We start from the raw sequence: 18,892 nt of genomic DNA on the forward strand, positions 1-18,892 counted from the left end.
TAGGTCAATGGAAGATGATGGTATCTGATGCCTTCATCTACAGAAGCTGGCAACTGCATACAGACGTAGCAGTTCTTCGCCTCCATGACATCAATATATTCATAAAGCAATTTGGCATAAGCATTCGTTTTAAAATTCCCCTGTGACTCATCTGCATGTAATCTTTTTATTTCAGCATCTAATAAAGTTTTCTCTTTCGCTGTATTTTCCCCCTGTTTACCAATCATAGGAGGCTTCTGTGTTGGTACACTTTTTGCTTCTTTTTCTATTTTCACATCATTTTCATGTCCCACTATATATGATACAGTAACTACTAAAACTATAAGAGAAATCACTACCCCTAAAAGTGTGCCTATTATGCATTTTGCCCTGCGGTTCGGGTTGCCAGCCTCCATGGTCTCAAAACAGTGTAGTTCTGGTTTTCTTTCACGGCACAAGTCTCTTTGCTTTGCTTCTCCAATCTTTCGAACCACACCTCCTGGAAACTGAAAAATCCCCTCCGCAGAAACAGTCTCTGAGTTCTGTAGCAATAGGCAACCCTAGCCCTTCTCCATCCACTAAAAGGGAAGTCCCTAATTCTTTCTTCGTCCACTCGGCGCTAGGTTGTCTTTTCAATCAATATTTACAAAGTTCTTTACAAAGTCTTTAATAGTCCGAAACTATGCGTGTTCCCAGAGCTTCCACCACTAGCTCAAATATTTCCATACGAAGAAGGACTCCCTCCAGTATTGGACACCTTGAACAGCAACACGGAAATTCAACAGTCTCAAAGATCAATTTTCTTATTCCGCTCAGGAGAGGAGGATAGACGATGTTGAGTGTCAGCAGTCTTTCGACCTCCAATCCTGGTAACAGGAACCTTACTTCCACTGTGATGATCGGGTCAGTTCTGGTCAGGGTCACTTCCCTCACCCTCCCAGTTCTGCGTCCCGCTGAGGACATCTGTAGAGAGGTAGGTCCACTCAGGAGTAGCGTATCTTCTGCAAGGCACTCGCACCCTCCTTGATCTTCTCGGACCTTCCTGCTCTTGTCCTGGTGCACTTTCTTCTGGATCTGAGTCTTCGGATATAGGAGCAAGAGTTTCCTCTCGAGCTGGCTTCAAGCTTGGCCTCCTTTTTCTTTCAGGCCAGGTAGCCGCTCCACGTCTTGTTCTCCTATTTCTTGTCCGTTCACTCAGTTCTTGATCACTCTGAACTTGCTCTGTCTCTGAGTTGGTTTCACAACAGCTTTCTCCTTCAGTGGCAATTTCAGTTTCACTGCCGTCCTGTTTTCCTTCCTCTTCTGGATCTGTGACACTCCCAACTTCTTCAGACACCCCCACAGCTTGACTGATCCCCTCTTGTGCTTCTTCCTCCACCACTGGATTTTCGTCTGCGAGAGGAGCTGTTTCTTCCAGGGGTGCTGGAACTCTTCGAGTATGGGAAGCGTGGATCCAATTTGGCAGTCCTCCGCACTTCACGGCGGTGTTAGTGATTAGGACTATCTGGAAAGGCCCCTTCCAGCGCACGTCCAAGCAGTTCTTCCGGACGTGCTTCTTCACCAGCACCCAGTCCCCTGGGCACAGGTCGTGGCACTGATTTCTTGAAGCTGGAACTTCTGTGGCCTGTACCTGAAGGGACACAGAATGAATGGCGTCAGATAACCCCTTGCAGTAATCCAGGATCAGGTCATCTGTAATTTTCAGTAATGCAGCTGTGGGGATAGTTGGAAGTCTCATTGCCCTCCCCATCAACACCTCATGTGGGGAGAGACCTGTCCTCCTGTCGGGTGTGCTACGCATGCTCATAAGGACCAAAGGAAGAGCATCAGGTCAACTTAGGGAAGTTGATGAACACACTTTAGCAATTCGACATTTCAACGTCCCATTTATCTGTTCCACGATACCTGAGGCCTCTGGTCGATAGCTACAATGCAATTTCTGATCAATGTTCAATGCAGAGCAAAGCATCTTCACAACTTCGCTGTTAAAATGTGTCCCTCTGTCCGATTCCAGAGAGGCAGGCACCCCGAAGCGCGGTATCAACTCTCTAAGCAACAATTTTGCTACTGTGAGTGTATCGCACCTGCGTGTAGGGTACGCTTCAACCCATCTGGAAAATATGCATACTACCACCAGAACATACCTAAGGCGGTTGACCCTTGGCATTTCAATAAAATCTAATTGCATTCTGTTGAAAGGCCTCCCAGACCTCCCAATGTGACTCAGTGTAACTGGTGTTCTTTTCCCTATGTTCAACTGTTGACAAGTGACACATCGCTTACACACTGCTTCTGCTGCAATCCTAAACTTTGGGCAATACCAAGTCTGCCTGAACACCCTCAGCATGGCATCCCTTCCCAAATGCACTGGACCATGTATCTGTCGTGCCATTGGGCTCGCTAGCTCCTCAGGTAACACAGCCCTTCCATCTGCTGAAATCCAAAAATCCATTTCGCTTCTCACACACCCTGCTGTTTCCCACGCCTGCTTCTCAGATTCAGGTGCATTGTCTTGCATTTGTTTCAAATCTTCCCAAGTATCGACTGTTTCTAACATCATGCTCAATTCTGTCCTTTCCTGAGCCCCACTTACTTCCACCTCCGTGAAAGAGTAATCATGCTCCGCACAATAGCGGGCAACTTCATCTGCATATCTGTTTCCCTGTGACACAAAATCCGAATTTTTCGTATGAGCTACACACTTTACAACTGCTATTGCAGCTGGACCCTGTAATGCTTCTAACAACAGCCGCACAAATTCTCCATTTCTGATTGGCGAACCAGAGGAGGTCATGTAACCCCTCTGAGACCACAATTGCCCGAAATCATGAACTACACCGAAACCATATTGGCTATCAGTATAGATGGTGACTCTAATTTTGCTACCTGCTATACAGGCACGGGTCAATGCAACAATTTCTGCTACCTGAGCGGAGTGTACTCCTTCCAGGCAAGCGGCTTCCACAACTCCAGTAATGGTGCAAACAGCATAAGCTGCTCTCAACCGACCAGTATCGTCTCTTAAACATGAACCATCGACAAAGTAAATTTGATCGGGGTCGATCAATGGTTCATCCACAATATCTGGTCTGGGCTTCGTGCATAGTTCAGTCACATCAAGGCAATCGTGATCTTCACAGTCTTCGCTTTCTATGTCATTAGGAAGTGGCATCAGAGTAGCAGGATTTAAGACAGAGCACCTCTTAAGGGTCACGTTCTCTGCAGCAAGAATAACTTGCTCATAGCGCGTGAGCCTACTGTTGGTCAAGTGCTGGGTCTTGGTCCTGGTCATTAACAGTTCCACAGAATGAGGTACATACACCACTAACTGGTGTCCCATCACTATGCTTTCACAACGCTCAATGCTGACACCTGTTGCAGCAACGGATTTGAGACATCCGGGCAACGCTGCGGCTACTGGATCTAAAGTAGCTGAAAAATATGCAACTGGTCTACGGGCATTCCCATGTACTTGCACTAAGACTGACAAAGCACAGCCCTCCCTTTCGCAGCAATAGAGGGAAAATGGCTTTTCATAATCCGGCATCCCCAGAGCCGGAGCACGACACAAGTCATCTCTCAGCTGTAGGAACGCCATCAAGCACTCGTTGTCCCATGGTACCGGATCACTCACCTCCTTGTGCGTCAGTTTCTGTAAGGGTTTTGCTTTCAGTGAAAAGTTAGCTATCCACTGTCGGCAATAACCAACCATTCCTAGAAACATCCTGACTTCTCTCTGTGTTGTAGGCGAGTTCATCTTCATGATTGCCTCTATTCTATCTGGTGACACTTTACGCTTTCCCTTTTCTATCCGATGACCCAAGTACTGTACTTCTGTCAGACAGTACTGCAATTTACTCGGAGATACCTTGTGTCCATTTTCAGCTAAATGGTTCAGCAAGGCGATGGTGTCTTCCTTGCAAGCCTCTTCTGTTCCTGACGCAACAAGTAGGTCGTCTATGTACTGGACCAGAACCGAATTCTGGGGCAGTACCAGACTTTCAAGATTCTTTTTCAGTAACTGATTAAAGATTGATGGGCTATCTGTGAACCCTTGTGGGATTCTACACCATGTTAAGACGCGATTCTCCGTTTTAAACGCGAAAAGATACTGGCTCTCTTTGTCTAATGGGATTGAAAAGAAAGCCTGACAAAGATCTATCACTGTGAACCACTCAGCTTGGAATGGTATCTGAAACAGTATTACTGATGGATTCGGTACCACTGGACAACATGAAACAACAATGTTATTAATCTTTCGTAGGTCCTGTACTATTCTAAATTTCCCACTAGGTTTCTGCAAACCCATAATCGGGGAGTTGCATGGACTTCCCACGATTTCTTTCAGTATTCCCTGTTTAATCATGGAGTCGATCACGGGCTTTATTCCTGCAATCGTCTCTTGGGACAGCTTGTATTGTGGCGTTTTTGGATAATCAACATTTGGTTTCACTATGATCTTCACTGGCTCTACCCCTTTGACCAATCCTATCTCTTCTCCTGTAAAATCCCATACTTCTGATGATACTGCCTCGCGTAAGTCCCAAGGAAGATCCTCCACGGTTAGAGTAGGATACAGTTCTATGCATGTTCTGGAGTTCACAATTTTGAAGGTAGCATCATCATCTGTCGTTTCTACCTCTACTCCCTGAGGCGTGCAGTATATGGTACAATTTAGTTTGCACAATAAGTCCCTTCCTAACAAACACACAGGACTTGAATCACATACTACAAATTGATGTTCATTCATATAATTTCCGATCTTTACTGACACTGGTTCCGTCAAAGGGCTAGTCATTCTCTTGTTTGCGACTCCTACCACCTGAATTGTTTCCCCCGACATTGGTAGATCCGGAACCACTGCTGACCTCAAAGTTGATTGAGTAGCTCCAGTATCCACCAAGAATGTCATAGGACACCCTGCCACTTCAGCCTCAACAAACGGTCCTCTTTGATCCACTTCCAGAACTGCCCCGAGGGTACAGTCCTCTTCTTTGCTTACACGTTGGCCAGTCAATGGATCAATGTAATAACTTTTTTCCTCGTCTATGAAAAGAGGCATTTGTCTAAAAACCTTTCCCCCGGTCGAATTCTTTGGTGGCTGCGGAAACTGAGCTCGTGGAGCCGAAGTCCCCCCTTTGGCCACCTTGATTCTTGGCACTGGTACCCCTTGAACTGGAACCTCTGGAACCTCTTCCTCTTGCTCTAGTTCCCCATTCTCAGGGTTATAGGGACACTGGCGTCTCCAATGCCCCACCTGCTGACACTGGTGGCACTTTGTCGTTTTCTTTAACGTAGCAATGTCAACTCTAGGTCCCACGCTTTCCTCACTGTTCTTATTCTGATTGCTTGATTTCCGTCTCCTTGTCCCTGTACCCTGCTGCTGCTGTCCGCCCTTTCCAGCTGACTGCATCTGTACTACCATCAGCTTCTCTTTTAGCTTCTTTGCTTTGGAATCTATTTCATCACTGCAGTACCTGGCATACCTCAAAATCTCATCTAATGGTCTGTTTTGCCAACAAATCAAATGTTGCTGAATCATCAAACAAATATCAGGTCTCAACCCCAAAACAAACTTTGACACAAACTGTCCTATATCCTTGGGGTCCATTACATCGAGTCCACTGTATTTTTTTAATGTTTTCAGCAATCTCTCATAAAACTCATGAACTGTCTCCTTGGGTTCCTGTCTTGTTCGGTCTATTTTTACACAATCTATGTCTTGTGGTGGGACCTTTTCCTTCAACCAAGTTATTACTCTTTCATATTTCAACATTACAATTTCAGACGGTCCATTTGTGGCAGTATTCCTTTCTGGTTCTGCCGTTGGCCACTCGACACTAGTCTTGCATGCTGTCCACAAATCTCCTGGCACCACAATGTCAAACAAGGTGTTTAAATCAATCCACAATACCTTCGATATTTTCACAAACCTTTCTACCTGCTTATACCACTCAACGGGATTGTCCCTTAACTTTGGAAATGAGTTGGTAAATGCAGCCAAATCTCCTCTACTCCAGGGCACATGTACATAGTTCCCATTCGATATTTCCCTCAAAGGAAATGCCTCCATCTGCATTACCCTTCCCTCCGGAGACATCACACTCGTGCTCCTCCTGACAGTACCCCGTTTGGACCATCTCTCTTCCCACTTGTCCAGATCTCTCCACACTCTTATTCCCGCTATCAGTTCTCTTATGTGTGTCTTTAACCCTGTAGTTCTCTTCTCATCTAAGTCTTGATCTGAATACTGCAACCTATGGTTACTCTGTAATGTCCTCGTTCTGGAAAAGTCTACCATATACTTGTCTGCCAGTCCAGACAGTTTCTCATGAATTGCTCTTGCCTTTCGGGTAACATCTTTTGCTATGAACAGTAACTCATCTTGTTCATACAGGTCAATCCTTTCTAAAGGCAACGTTCCATCTATTATCTCATCCAGGTCAGATTTTAAGCTAGTGATATCGAGTCTTTTGGCCTTTACTGCAGCTCTCAGTATGCTAGTTCTAGGGGGTCCATTCACATCTCTCCCATCCCAGCTCCGAGTCCTACGTCTAGGCTCAGGCGAGTTATGGGGAGTCCTCCCTTGTTCCCACCTCTCCAGGTCCCATGCAGTTCCATCCTCTCTGGGTGTATGGTGAAACACTTTCCCATTTCTCGTAATCCCACCAGTCCCATCCTGCATGATTTCCCTAGATTCATGGTATGACATTCCATTACTCCCCCTTTCTTCACAATTGGTCTGTGACCTCTGATCACCCGATGTATGGCAAGATCTTTCATTGTTCCCCCTATTCCAGTGTTGCACATTCTCCCCTGGCGTGTGATGAGTGCACCTAAACCTATCTCTGTATGCTAGTACCATTTGGTCTCCACCCTTTTCAAAGAGCCGAGACATCTCTTCACACTCCATGCTTCTACCATCTCACTCCTGCTGGTCTCTCCCATCATTAGGACGTATTACTCCTCTGTTCTCTGGCCTGTTACCATCCCACTCCTGACTACTTGCACTAGCCCCGCAGTGAGACAATGTTCCGTTGCCTCGGCTTCCCCATTCTGCTTCTGTTCTTGGCCTGCTGGTTGGTGCTTCTGTGGACCCCTCCCATTCTCTCAAATCGGCCCTCAACTCCTTAAAGGATTTCGGCCGTGGTCCCCTCAGGTCCATCGGTCCTCTCTGACCCCCCTGTTCTGCTGCGGGACCCACTGCTGGATCAGATGGGGTGCTCCACGTCACTGGTCCTGGCAATTGTCTCCAGGCATTTGTCGTGTTATTTCTCCTTTCCATTTCTGCTCTCTCTCTATCTAACCTCATCTGTTCTTCCTCTCTGTCTCTCTCGGGGTTGTAAATCGATACTATAGGACCTATGGTAACGGGTACTTGTAGAGCGTCTGGCAACCCACAGGACTCAACTCTCTCTGTTTCCGGTACCTTCTGCACCAGAAACCTTCCGACTACTGTCGGTACTGTACTAGGCTGAGGTGTCTCCTCTCTTTTGGGCGGTGTCCACTCTGATATAGGGAGTGGTACATATCCCTCTATGGCAGGCCCATCATCCCTTGCGAGTCCCCTATCCTCCATTCTCCCAACGTTCGGAGGCGGTCTATCTATTAGCAACCTATTTATCAAGTTGTCCTCCGACTCGCTCTCCTCATCCTCTTCCATGAGCCTCTGTTCTCCTGTCACCTCTCTCACTGGGTATAACTTATCCACCTCAATAGCCTGTACCCTCCATCTCTTGGTGTCCGCATCCCATTTGGCATCTCGCACTGCCCTTACTGATCGCTTCAACCTGTCTTGGCGCCTGTTCATATTTCTGTCGTGTGCCGCCCTAAGCCACGCATTAAGGGCCTCGAACTGGGTTGGTCTAGGCTGAGGATTCAATGAGGACATAATTGATTTCAGCCGATGTAACGCCTCTAACTTGAACGTTCCATACTTAGGAAACGTCAGTTCTTCATTCCCTTCCGAAATCTTATTCCATTCACTAATCCATAGTATCGTATGCAAGCCAACATTCGCTGCCATATAGTAAGCTGGTGTACCCTCTGGCGGTGCCTCTTCCCCGTAATAAGAGTTCCTTCTTTTTCTCTTAAAAATCTCTCTCAAACATTTAAAACACTTCATGTTCAAAACCTACAATATTTCTATTTTCTCCGCGTTTGTTTACTTCCCGATGACAATCCACCAATCTCAGCTCGGTTCTCGCTAACTGGCCTATCAGAACGCGACTTCTCCCTGACGTCACACCAGCCCACAATCCCGTCGCGGCTCTTGCCGACGTCACACCAACCGTCCTATCGCGTCGCGGCTCCTCACTAACCGCCCTATCTCAGCGCGACTCTCGCTGACGTCACTCGTCCCTCTTCGCAGCGTTACCCCTCCTTTCTCAGCTCGTCTCCGCGTTTATGCATGCGTCCCATTCATACTTCGAAAAATGATTACTTCCGTCCAAGCGATCACTTTTCTTTGACTGTACGCCCACAGTCAATCTGTAATTTTCACCTTAACTGGCGAAATGTCTTTCCGTTCACGTCCAGACAATCGCCTTCTCTGATAGGTTACTTACACACAGTAACTTTCGACCCGCGTCCGTTACTCACACACTCACTCTTGCACTCCCCCTATCTCGGTTCTGCGGCGGTCAATGGTACCTCATGACCCCCTTACTCTGGTCGACAATTACTCTGGATGTTCGATACACCCAAACCACTTAAGCTCTCCCCCGAACTTAAGATTTTACCAGGTTGCGCGCGCTCACAACCTTCTCACAATCACGCTACAGGCATTCAACTCCGCAAGACATTACAATACAAATACAACACAAAACACCGCAATCTGTCCACGCATGACCCTTGTTATACTCACTCTCGTCTGATACTGCTGCTTTTCTCTCTCCGTCAGCGCCTTCTTCGGCAGGCCACCTCTCGAACTCTAGGGACCTTGGGGTAAACTAACCTAGTCTAGATTACCTTCCTCAAGAAGATAACCATCTTCTGCTACCAACTGATAACGCGGGATTTCTGGTCTATTGTTATCTTACCAGATCCCAGCTCAGGTCGATTGAATCGTTGGTACCTGTCATTGAGTAAAAGGCAATCCACTACTAGGTTAATCAAGAAAGAACTTACACCACTCTAAAGAACCACTTACCACTGGAAAAGGTTAAAAAGTTTAATTTAAAGCCAAAAGTATCTGGAGATACAAACATCTCAGAATAAGGTTCAAAAGATATACAGGTATCAATATAAAAAGGAACTCTCTGAATGCTCTCAATCGACAAAAGGAAATTATCAAAAATAGCTCAAATACCATTAGAGTTGCAAGAATCGCTGTGAGTTGCAACTTGAGAGTCATTTACAGAAAAGAAAAATACAGGTTAGTCTATCCCTACACTAGACTAAGTGGCATCCCTACTTAATAAGATCTTTACCTAAAAAGGTGTCAGCAGTGGTGACTTCCAAAGAAGATCACACACTTCCCTTAGTCTTTGTCTCAAAGTCGAAGTCTTTCAGTTCTCTATCTGCCTACCCATCCGCTCTCTTAGGCTCCTCAAATCATCTGCTCTAACTCCATCCCGGGGTGCTATCCCTAATACAAAATCACATTTCCAATAGGAACGCCCCTTAAGACGCCTCTCACGTGGTGCAGTTTCGAGCGGCAAATTCCGTGCTGGTGCTCCTCGGGACTCTTCATTAAAGTTGACCTTGCTTCCCAGGCTTCTCTTCGACCAGGCGGTACCCCCTAAAATTCCTGAAGACTCCTACAGGCCTCTGCCTGGCGCCTCTGAACAAGGGCCTATTCATTATTTCTGATTTAAGTTCCCCTTGCACCTGCAAACAGACACTCTCTCGGTAGGCCCCAAATTCCAGCATCTACCATCTCTAGAAGTCATAAAACATCTTGGACAGACCTATCGTTCGTGCTCTGTGCGACCTCTCCTTAACGAGCTCATGCAGATCAAAGAAGCGACTTTATCTATTCAGGCCTACTAGAATTACATGAAACGGGCCTCTGCAATATGCACATTAAATTTCTTTGTTTAAACAGTATTTTAACTAACACACATTACTAAAATATAACACATCTATTTAAAACATACTTCAATTCCATGGTTAATAATACTTTGCAGGGGGGGAGGAGCCTAGCTCGGGGACGTAATGGCCGCCTTTTAGCTCGGCTCCGTCGACCCTCCGGCTAACCTCGACTATCCTGCAATATATCCTGCACTGCGACGATACTTCAATACAGAATTTGACATTTAAAGACCCACTCTTACTCACCGTCTGGTCCGGAGGTTCCTGTGTGCTGTGGGTCCGCAACTGTGCCCTCGGTGAGATTGGGGCCTCCGGGCACTCGAGACCGGGACCTCGCCTGCGGGACCCGACCGGCGGAGAAGAGATTGCCGGCCCTGGCCGCGAGAGAGAGCCACTGGTGGGAACCGTTGTACGTGTGCCCCGGAGATCCTGAACCGGCCCCGATGACTGGACCGTGCGGCTGGAGAGGGACGAGATGTACTGGGGGCTGACTGTGTGAAGGGGTCCCTTCGCCTTTGTCCTGTCTGGCGGCCCTGAACCCCGCGCCTGGCTCTCGCCTGTGGGGCCTGCCACTGTTCGGAGGGGACCCCCCCCCCCCCATCGGGCGCTCGCCCATCCTGTGCCGGTGAGGCCGTTGTTGGGAGCCTCCGGAGGTCTGTAAAGTCCTACATTTGGGAGATGTTTGGGGGCCCACGGTGGAGTGTGGGGCGGCGAAACTCACAAGATGGCTACCGACGACGCGGGGGGTGCTCCGCTCTGCACCGACGCTCCTTGCCGGCCGGATTGTGCGGAGGCCTGGGTGTGTACCCGAGCGCCCACGCCCGGAGATGTCCTGGACGCCTTGATGTCATTGTACGCTGTCTTGGCCCCCGGTGCCTCTACCGACCCCATGCGGCTCGCCGCCATTTTGGGCCGCCGCTCTTTTATGCACCCCTCTCGTCCTGATGCCGCCATTGCTTCGCCCCTTTCGGCTGCGCCGGGAGTTGCTGTTGTTGTTCTTCAGCCGCTTGATGGGCCGGTGACTTTTGACCCTCTGCTTCCTCACCGCCTGGATTTCGAGGACTTCCACACGACGCGGAGATCTGCTCCTTCCCGGGTACCTGGGACTTATGGTGGGCCGCTGCTTGCTCCCGCTTCGTTGGATTCGAACTTTTGTCCTGGAGGGGTACCTTTGTATTGTCGAACTGCGCACCTGGACTCCGGCTTGCCTTTGCTTGCCCTGTCGTTGCTGCTACAATTGACTTGCTTTATTGACTTTTTGTATTCCCTCCGTACGAAGGCTCTCCCTGATTTATATCACTGCGGTGACTCTGGACAACATTACGATTATTTTGTGCTGGGTGGTCCGCTCCACATTATCCTTTATTGGGTTGGTTTCGTGGTTAGGAAGGGTTGGGGTGAGTTGTACGACATGATAGTTTGCTGGTTTACCTGCCCGTTGCACTGATGTTTTTACTCCCGACCCAGTGAAACGTTACAATCTCCTCCTCCTCCCCCTCCCTGTGGTTTTTGCTGTATGTGAAGGTGTAGTATTGATTTGATACTTATTCATTCGTCGGTCGGGGGAGGGTCGTAGCCGAATGTGTTTGCTCATGTCCTCTGGCTCCTCCCTCACATTTTATTTTTGTTTCGTATTTCCTCTCCTCCTCTTTTTGTCTTCTTCTTCTACTTTCCTTTTTTCACTATATTTCGGGTTTCGGATTAGGGCGACAGGCACGCTGTTTGGAGGGTAGGCCGTAGCCTTCTGCAGGGGTGCGGGGTGGGACGGGTGGGCGGGGTCTTTCAGATGTTTTCTTTTGGTTCTATGGCCCTTTTCTATCCCTTTATAGCGGTGCCGCCTCTGTCCTCGCTTCTCTGGCATGAGTGGGTTGGGGTCTGTTGCTATGCCACTTTTATTGGTTTCAATGCTTCGTCGCGACTGCCATACCCTTCTTTTCGCCAGCTCTCCACTTTCTTCTGTATTATTAGCCGCGGGTTGCCTGGCCCGGGGTGGCGCCCTCTGTTTCCCCCCTATTTTTTCCCCCTTTCCCTTCCCCTTTCCCCTTTCCCCTTCCCCCCCCTTTCCCCTCCCCCCCTCCCCCTTTTTCCCAGGCTCGTATTGAGAGAAGTGGGTTCGGTTCGTACAGTTTATCCGCTCCCCTTGCCTCTGTTAGCGTGTTATTGGGTGGGGGACATGAGATCTTGGTAGCACTTGTATGCTTCTCCACTATATTTTGCGTTTGTTTTGTGCTACGGTCGACTCGTGCCCTTACATCCTCTTCCCCCCCCACCCCCCCCCCCTCCTCTCGTTTTGGCATGGGTGTATTCCTGTTTCTGGGGTTTCCCGTATTTGTGAGTCAGCCATGAGCCTTGTCCCCTTATTATAAAATAGACCTCATTGATCCTGATATTGGGCCGTTATTGCCGCTTATCCCATTTCTAGCATTATTTAATTATGTTTGCTTGCCTGCCAACTGGCCTTGTGTCGCTTATTTTGATTCTTGATCGTCTTTGACTTGTGGCCGGCCAGATTGGTTGTAGGCCCACGCATGTTTATCCTAATGATGCAAATAAAGGTCTTCAAAAAAAAAAAATAATAATAATAATAATACTTTGCAGTAAAATGACATTAGAATCCAAGTCACTAAAAGTGTAGCAGCATCTTTCGTTTCTTGTGAAATGCCATGTGGCCTACACATTTTCATGGTTTGCAGAATTACATTTCGTTTCACTTAGTCATCTAACGTGTGACTCCAACATCATTTTAACATTTCTACAACCTCTACATTAGTTTTTCACACTTATATATGCATCTATTCTAATTAAACACTCATATATTTTCTCTATATAAGTTGACACTCTTGTATATTCCACACTAAACTAATACTACGTGCTTGTAAATATGGTGCACTTCTACATTTTCAGATGTGTGCTCTCTCAATTCCCTTTGTGGTCAGCGATGGCCACATCATAGCCCTTTTTTCAAACTTTCAGGCATGCTGCACAGCAGCCATCTGCTCTAGAACATGGCTAAGAGAAATTTAAATAGCCAATAGCTCTCCCATAGGCGAGACATACTGGCTTTGCCAATGCTTGTTAGCATGCGTAGTCGAAGATCTGAGTTCGAAACAAGAGGTCCAAAAATGGCTTGAATTGTATTATCCTGAGCAAATCACTATGTGTCTGTATCTCACTTCCCATGTCTGACAAGAATGAGAATGGTTAAAAACATAGCAAACACCAGCAGTAACGACTGGATAAACTAATGGAACAAACCAGCTTCACAGTAGTAAACTGGAGAAGGAAGTCCAATGCCAATACATTATTTGCGAGATAGCTTGCACTGTAGTTTTCTTTTGGCTGTGGGAGAGGTTTTTTGGCAGGGCTTTAAGTGGGCTGGGTCTCACCGGGTCTGAGCACCGGCAGTTTTTTTTAGGAGGCCTCGAAACGGGTCTCTATCGGGCTCTGTTTTATGCCGTGGCACAGAGGTCCGTTTTTTCGAACATTATAGGGGAAGGGAAATCCTTTAAAGAGAGTCATTCTGCCAGGAACGGCGCAGCCACAGTCAGAAATGCCAAGATGATGGACTTGTGTAACTCCCTGTAACCCCCCACCCCCTCCCCCAGGGCACTCTATATCTGTTTTTTCTGTAAGTGACCTCTCATGTATATGTGATGCACCATGTAAATATAATTTTTCAATAAAAATTTTACTGAAATAAAAAAAAGAGAGTCATTTTCTCTCTGGATTTCTTTTCTCTTTTCGGAACAAAGGAGCAGCAACATTGTTGTGGTGTCACCAGGGCTTTATGTGGAAGCTTTTTCAATATTATATACAAGCCACAGTTGCTGCTTATTGATCTTATGCAACTAACAACCATTGACAAAGCCAATAGTCCTGACTTGTAAGTATGATGTTACTTGTTGCATCATATATCTAGATGCAATGACAGAAACAGCAAAATATCAGTCGGCGGTACACTATGCTAAGCACAAACTTTTAGCTTACGTGTTTTAAGCCACGCTCTTAATTTCATTGGCCACGCCCCCTTGAGAGACCCCCCCCCCAGTTTTTTCATCCCACTTAAAGCCCTGGTTTTGGGACACCAGTGGCACTCTGAGCTTTGTGAAATCCGCTCTTAGAGTAACCAGCAATGCTTGTTAAAAATACTTGGCAAATAAAAAGTAACCAGCAATGATCTTCTTGAACGCCAGAGATAAAATATCAGCCAACATTTTTGTATCTGTTAGTCAAATACTGCAGATGTGAAAAATAAGCTTTAACTCTTACATCATGTCCTTGGAGGCTCTAAGATAACACAACAAGAGCTTCCTATTACAAAACGATTCATTAAGTCTGGCTAGAATTAATATTCTCGAAACTCCCCCTTTCCGACTCACCGAGGAGATATGAAGGGAGAAGGAACTCCCAGGAAGCGCCTATGTCATGTGACAGGAAGCCCTGAAGGCAAACGTTTGCATAAAAGAAGCCCCTAGAGTGTAACGTAACATTGACTGCTCTCAGTGAGTTTGTCTGATGAAACAAACCAGAAACACAAATACAGCAACAAGTGTATGTAGTCTGTGGAGTCCTGCTGGTAGAAGGCTTCATACTCAGGTTGCAATCGAGCTGCAAATAGCAAGGCCGACACACCTTCTGGTTTCAATGCGTGAGGCGGAACTGGCTCCCCAGTCTACGCCCCCCTTTTTATTTGCTCCTCCACGTCACTCGCAGGCCAAGCCAAATGCATACGGAGGGCTGGGTGATTGTAGACACTGCCCAGGTAGTTGACCCAACTCCCCAATAAACTTTCTTCGAACATGAGGAACATTACATTCCTTATCAACCGTAACAAAGTTAGAGCAACATACCTAACAGACTGATAACAAACAGCTCACCTATCATCACTCAAGTGCAGGGATGGTGAATCAAGCATTCTCCAGAGTGCGCAGTCTTTTAGCCGAATTGATGGTACAGGTTTGTCCCTTAAATGATATCTGGTGTGAGTGCTCCCGCTCTCCTGAGTCACCTCTCTCAGTGGCTCCACACCAGAAACAATCAGCGACAGAGGTTGGTTGACCCCCCTCCAGGTGAGCAGGCCTTGAGGTCGGAGGCAGTGGTGTTGGAGTTACTGTCCCCTCACGGATCGGCCCCCATGACCCAACTGTCCTCCTCATTTGCCCCAGCATTGGGCTTCTCTCTTCCAAGCTTGAAAATTAGATTTTCTGGTAATCTTTTCTCTATTCTGCCTTGCCATAACCATGGTACCATGTGGTCTATCACTCACAGGTGTCGTTCGAAAGGTAGTTGGGACTTACTGCCGGATTACCTATTCTTGACAAATACCTGGCCGAATTTCTGCATGTCAGCCATCCAAGCTCTAAGGTGCACGCTCACACATTGGTATATGTTCCTCCTCCGCTGTAGTATCTGCTTGTCAAAAATGGGCAGCGGACCAACTGTGGGTAGTGAGGAATGATGTCAGTGACCACCCGAAATCCATAAGAGCAAGCCTGGGGTCCGCCTGGTGGTGGAATGTGGACTCTGGCCATACTCTAGTAATAATGCATATATGGCCCATTCCAGAAGTTAGAAATTATCAGGAGCAATCCTGATGACTTTGTTAAGTGTTCGCAACAATCACTTTACTTCGCCATTAGCCCGCGGCTAATGTTCCTAACTTACAAGTATGCCCCGAAATCATGACTGTGAAACAGTGGGCCATAGTCAGTATGTAGTTCTTTCAGCAACCCATCGGTCACCATCGGTTTTCAAGTTTCTGTAGAGTCTCACAGCTATTTGGGATGCTACATTCTCTACCTCCGGATATTTGGTGTAGTCATCTATTAGAACCATAGTGTAGTACCCATCTGGGAGGGAGACAAAAGCGAGGCTGGTGCATATCCATGGTTACTAAGGGCCATCCTCTGTAATTATCGCGGCTGTTGGATATGTGTTTCACTGACACCTGGCACCACTGGCATAACTGGACCATGGTTTTCACCATTTCTTCTATTAAGGGGAAACATACCTTACTCTTAAGATGATTTTGCGGTTTAAATATCCGTTCTTGTCCTATGTGCGCTAGCTCCACTACTCGTTCGGTGAGGCTGCCAGGGTCCTCTGTGCCCTGCGTTCTTTGAGCGCCACCCATTTTCTGGTCTGTATGATGGTTAGGGCTAGCTGGAGGCAGTCTTTTTTTTTCAGTCTGTGCAGATCTTGTCGAGTGATAAAGGGAGAGGCCAGGACCATTTCACCACATATCTGACGTATTCTTCGGTGTCTTCTGCTTCCGCTGCGTCGGTCGATGTCGCTTCTCTCGGATGTCGAGGTATACTGCTGAGTGATTCGACCCTGGCCTGTGCTCCACTATCAGAATTCTCAGAATGAATGATACTACTGCATGACTGAATTGTCCAGAAACTTGTTGTATGCCTGGCCCCTTAGATGCAAGAATTTTCCCGCCCATGATACATAATGAACTGGCACACTTTTTCCAAATATCAGAGGAAACTAAAGATAACACTGTTTTTATTACTCCCTTTTAGAACTGTAAATTGTGATATACTATATAGATTATACTATAGATGATTTAATGGACACTTTCTGCTCGGGGAAATGGTATGGTGACTGTGTCTCTCTCGCTTTTTTGTAATTTTCGTTTTTAATTATTTTAATGTTATTGTGCAATTAGCAGTTCTTAATTATTTATATGCACGATAATGTACTTAATTGACTGTAAAGGTCAAATGTGAATGCATGTGCTTTAATGGTTTTAAAACAAACCGTATAAAGATATTACTACTACTATTCCACTTGGCAATCATAGTCTTGGAGCTGGAAAATCCATTTCTCTATGTGGGGCAGTGGCTTAGAGGATGTGCCTCTTAATAGCAGGCCTGTGGTTACAACAAAAGGATGACCATAGACGTAGAGGTGAAAATACTGGCATGCGCAATGAATGGCCATTGTCTTCTTTTCAGTTTGGGAGTGCCATTGTTCTGTCAGGGATCTGCTAGCGTATGCAGTTGGGGCCCACTCTCTGCAGCGTTACATTTGCATGAGGACTGCTCCTTTCCCAGTTGGACAGGTGTTCACTGCATGGGTTATGGGCTTCGAAGGGTGAAAGTAAGCCAGCGTTGTATCTGCTGACAGCACATCTTTTTTTGAGTGAAAATCCTTGGCTTGATCAACATCCCATGTCTACATAGTTGTGGTTTTAACAAGCTCCCTTAAGGGCTGAGTCAGGATAGTCAAATCTGGTATGAAGCAACCACAGTAATTGACCATGCCCAGGAATTTTTTCAATGCAGAGACATTAGATGGTGTAGGGGCTTCTTTTATACCTTTCACCTTGGGGGGGGAGGGATCCGAAGTAACACCATCAGTTGAGAACGTGTATTTAAAGAAGCTAATCCATGGTTTCCGAATTTCACATTTGTCTCGGTGCACGGTGAGCCCTGCCACTCTGATTCTTCACAGCAACCCTCAGAGCCGTTTGTGGTGCTCTTGGACGGTGGTGGCATACACAAGGATGTCATCTCTGATAATGACAATGCTGGATAGCCTGACTAGCATCTCTCGAATGGCTTTCTGAAAAACCTCTGCCGCACTGGAGATACTAAAGTTTAGGCGGTGGTAGGAGAGGAAAAATTGTGATGTGCTTTGACTCGGGGTGCAAGGTTAGTTGATCGTACCCTGACCGGAGGTCAAACGTGGAACACCAACTTGCACTGCTCAACTCTTTAATGAGGTCGTCAATGGTGGGAGTGAGTTAACAGTCCCAGAGAATGGAGAGACATTTTGTAGCCTCATGTCTGCACAGACTGTCTTGGTTTCTTGGTCACGAAGATCAGAGACACCCATGGGGTAGTGCCAGTGACTCTCTTAATGATCTCTGCCTTCTCAAGTTTGTCTAATTTGGCTTCCACCTTAGGCCATGGGTGGAACGCTATCCTAAAATGGTGCTTAGCCACAGATTGTATGAACTTCTCGATGCGTAACTTCACTACTTTGTTCTTCATGTAGTCTGTCCCTTCAAACAGGCTCAGGAACTCGCCCAGGATATGGACGAGTTCTTCGGTGTGTATCCCAAATGCTCATTTGACCAGTTTGAGGGCATTTGCTGTGCTGCTGCTCAGGAGCATGCCCATGGCTCCCTTTAGAAATATATATGGTGGTGTATACCCAAACGGTACCATGTGAGATCTGAACTTTGAAACGTCCTAGCATGGGCAGAGGTCTGCTCTGTCCCTACGCCAACACATGGATCTTGGTCTGATTCAGGGGAGGTGGAGTGGGCAGAGAGTTGTATAGGTCTGCCGACATGATGCTGGTGGAGGTGCATGTGTCTATAGTTGCTGTCCTGTGGTCAGTTCTTACTTTCAGGCAAGACAGAGTTTCGTCTGCAAGTGCCGGTGGTGTCAGCAACGCCAATGTAAAGTCCTGGTAATAGGACCCCTTCAACCACTCAGGCCACAGTGCCACTGCAAATAACAAGGCCAACACACCTTGGGGCATATTATCAAGGACTGGTTTTAAAATTATCGCTGTTTTATCGTCAGGAAACTGCCGATAACACGGCGATAATGGGCTTGAATATACGCCCTTGTTAATTCTCATAGAAGCCCATGTTAACACCAGAACATGGCTTCTATGGGAATTAACAAGGGCATATTATCAAGCCCATTATCGCAGTTTTATCGGCAGTTTCCTGCCGATAAAACAGCGATAATTTTAACACCGGTCCTTGATAATATGCCCTCTTGTACTTTCGATGCATGTCGCGGAACTGGCCACTCCCACCTTTTTATATGCTCCCCACGTCAGTCGCAGGCCAAACCTAAATGCACAAGGAGGGTAGTGTGATCATAGGCACTACCCAGGTAATTGACCCCGC

The 18,892-nt window shown here is 46.9% G+C and overlaps 1 protein-coding gene across 1 annotated transcript in view; it reads left to right on the forward strand.

Moving 5' to 3' along the window:
* Nucleotides 1–18,892, forward strand: part of ANTXR1 (ANTXR cell adhesion molecule 1) — a 551,130-nt gene that overhangs the window by 330,734 nt on the left and 201,504 nt on the right. The gene's annotated exons all lie outside the window — the stretch shown is intronic.

The sequence above is a fragment of the Lissotriton helveticus genome, chromosome 11, assembly GCF_964261635.1.
Source record: "Lissotriton helveticus chromosome 11, aLisHel1.1, whole genome shotgun sequence".
Taxonomy (NCBI): Eukaryota; Metazoa; Chordata; class Amphibia; order Caudata; family Salamandridae; genus Lissotriton; species Lissotriton helveticus.